Raw genomic sequence first — 3,778 nt, forward strand, 5'->3', positions numbered from 1 at the left:
CGAAATCTACACTTTCAATAGATCTAAACAGTAGCAGCGAATTAACCCTCCCAACAAATCTTGCAGTAGCAGCAAATTCTCTCCAACATATCTAAACAGTAGCATCAAATTTACTTTACCCACAGATCTCGCAGTAGCAGCAAATTTACTACCTAATAATAGGACGCTGGTACTGCTGCTACTAGATTCGAAATCTACACTTCCAATAGATCTAAACAGTAGCAGCGAATTAACCCTCCAACAAATCTTGCAGTAGCAGCAAATTCCCTCCAACATATCTAAACAGTAGCATCAAATTTACTTTACTCACAGATCTGGCAGTAGCAGCAAATTCTCTCCAACAGTAGCAGCAAATTTACTTTTCCAACACTAGCAGCAAATTCCTTCCAACAGTAGCAGCAAATTTACTTTTCCAACAATAGCAGCAAATTTACTTTTCTAACAGTAGCAGCAAAATCATCTGTCCAAACAGTAGCAGTGAAATCATTTGTCCAAACAGTAAGCAGTGCCTTGTAGCAGGCAAATAAGGACAGTAGCAGCACCACCTTGTAGTTGTCGATAAAAACACGACCGACGACAGGTTCCCGTCTTTAGGGCAAGCTCCTCCCCACATTGTCGCGAAAAGATATCGACGGTCTTCTCCACGATGCCGGTCGACTCCTTAGACACAATCGGCGGCCATGTCCGGTGGCACAAGACTATGAGTTCATCGTTCAAGGCGCTCGCCGCCATGGAAGATGAAGGTGCGGCATATCAAATACGTGTCATGGATTGAAATTAGTGATGATGAGATCTGGTAGGATCTGAGAGAGAGATAGAGAATCGAAAGAGAGCCATGGATTGAAATTGGTGATGATGAGATCTGGTAGATTAGAGAGAGAGAGAAGAAGAAGAAGAAGAAGAAGAAGAATCAAAATGTTGGAATGAGAGAAGGAAATGGAGTAAGAGTGGCATTTAGTGTAATTTTATTAAGAAATAGAACATTTTGGTCATTTAAATTTAACATTTGGATCATATCTGCTATTATTTGGTTTTGGGCTTGAGGCCCATGTCCTAATTTGTATAAAAATTATTAGAAGTGGGTTTTTTGTGTTTTTAAATTTGGTCATGTGCTATTATGTAATTTTCTCTAATGTAATTCACTTATACACATTGAATTTTCATGTACACACAATTTTGAACAGTTTATACATATAGATACACAACACATTTATTTCACTTGCATGAATAACATTCTCCCACTCTTTAGCAAGTTCCTTTAGACTGCAATTTCAAAAAGGTGCTTAATATAAAAAATAAAAAAATCGAAATCAAAAGAGAACAATTATAGCACAAGTCATTGAAAATGTTCGACTCCCAGTTAAAACTAAAACTGGATAAAGTCTGAATAGTTTGAAGAGCTTTAGGGGAAAAAAGAAAATGAAAATATAGAAGCTTAGATGCTCTTTAGGCTTGAAATCATCACCTGCTTAAGTTTAGTAAATAACTTAGTAAGCAACTTCAAAACATGCTTTTATATCTTTACTGTTAAGAGTACACCATATGAAAGTATCTTTAGTTCTTTACTCATTAGTTTAGTTAAATGCAAATAAAAATAAGCATTTCAAACCAAGTAATTAAGAATTCTAGTTCATTCAACTCAAGGTAAAGTCCAATCTTATATTGCAGAGGCACAACATATATAAAGATTGTAATCCCAAAAGAGAAAGACAAACAAAGAAACACTATACCTCTGGAAGAAATGACTTGGTTGTTCTTGCAAGTGATTTGTAGTTGGAGGCAGAAACACAGTAGCTACAATCTCATGTCCACAAGCTTAATTTCAAGTGTCTTTCCATCAAGTTGAATATTGTTAAATCTCTCAATTGCTATTAGAGCATCTGAATGGTGCTTATAGACAATTTCAGTGGTTCCCTGAACACAAGCAATGTAAACCTTTTAAGCCACAGAAAAGAAAAACATTCCTTAAAGAATCCCATGGATGTAAAGTTGTGAATATACCTTAGATCTTCCACTTCTGTCGTAATGGATTGATCCAATTCACCAACCTCAGAGAAGAGAAACTGTAAATTGCATCGTAGTTATAACTTTTTCAACTTAATTTCCATTGAGTTGTGAAACCCAAAAGTTCAAATAATTACAAGCTGCATTTTTTGAGTTTATCACTAGCCAAACAAATATGAAGAAGAAAAAGAACATGCACTCATACAATTAACTAGTTGATTGAGCTGCATCCAATATATACAACTTGGACCTAATAAACTCTATGCTTATTTATTAGCTATCCCACAAACTTGTTTACACTACACACACTGTTTACGAAAGAAGACACAATTTCCTTTTTAAAACCCAGACATGTGGTTCAAAGATCACTTCTTACAGTGACCATTTGAAACAAGGGATCTAGGTCATAGTAAAAATCCTACCTTGAAAAACAGAGTTCATATAAAAGAGAAAATTCCAACCCAAAACTCCAACTTGGTAACTTTGGCTCTCTTTAATGAAAAACTCAATTTCACTTCACTAAACTAAATCTTATAAACCATGTTGGACGCCATAACACAAACAGAGAAAGAAGACAAAAATAATCAAATTAGTATATCCATGTCAAAGACAAAAACTAGTACTTCAATATCTCCATTAGTAACACCATAATCCAAGTTCTACATAAAGCTTGGTTCTTCCCTTCTAGATATGTTCATGTTCATCTTTGGGTTCCAACCGAATGGCACCTCAATCCTTTCTGGTCCGGGCTGTCCTTGCTTTTTCTACACCAAAATCATCAACGTACATATCAGAACTTGAAACAAAAACCTCATATACTGAAAATTCTAAACCCTAAAGGCGAAGACTTTTTGGTTGTTCAGGTTATATTGCAACAGAAATAATGTTTTAAAATCTGAAAACCAGAAAAGTTGAAAAATATGGGAAATGCTCACCGCCTGAGAGAAAAGGTGGTTGTGGCGGGGTTGTTCGGCGATGAGGTCGTCGAGAGGGAGGTCGAGGCAGTCCTGAGAGGAGGCCAATTTGGGAATAATACAGAGACAGAGAGGGGTGAGGAGTTTTGGACGTCAGAGAAGTAGAGAGACTCTGGTTTTGCAGAGTTTCTCTGATGATGGAGGAGGACAATGGTGCAGTGTTTTTAAGGAGGAAAATTTTTGTCTTGTTATGAGACACATGATAATTTAAGAATTTTTGTCTTCAGATTATTGTTTCTATTTTTGTTATTCATAAATACAGCAGTAGTTCAACTTCCCTTTATTAATTTCTAGTTTTTTATGAATCTCTAGTTTTGTTACGTAAAAATTGTATGTTCGACCAATAATAGACTAAATATAAAATGTTAAAAATTTATGAAGATCAATATCGATGCTTGCAAAAGACGAATATCTAAGATATTGTGGATGCTTTAGTCCTTGCTTTGAGGTACCTTCATTTCATAAATCAATGTTATAGACAGTTTAGCTATGATCATTTTTCTGTATCAAAATTACTAGCACATATCAAAACATTTAACTAAAACCTCATAGTAAATCCTTTAAACCCTCAAGTGGAAACCTTTTTTTTTCTCAGGTAATGAATATAGAAACGATCATCTAAGGGCGTCATTACAAAAGAGTTGTGGTCTTACTTGGATTGTTACTGAAATTTTCCATAGCATATCTTATGGTCAATGAACAACAGTCAAAGTAAGACCCCAATTACCGCAACAATCCAAGTACCCGAATTACAACTCTATGTGCATGAACACCACGAGATATACAGTTCGTGATTTGAT

Source organism: Fragaria vesca, linkage group LG7 (genome assembly GCF_000184155.1).
Source record: "Fragaria vesca subsp. vesca linkage group LG7, FraVesHawaii_1.0, whole genome shotgun sequence".
Classification (NCBI taxonomy): Eukaryota; Viridiplantae; Streptophyta; class Magnoliopsida; order Rosales; family Rosaceae; genus Fragaria; species Fragaria vesca.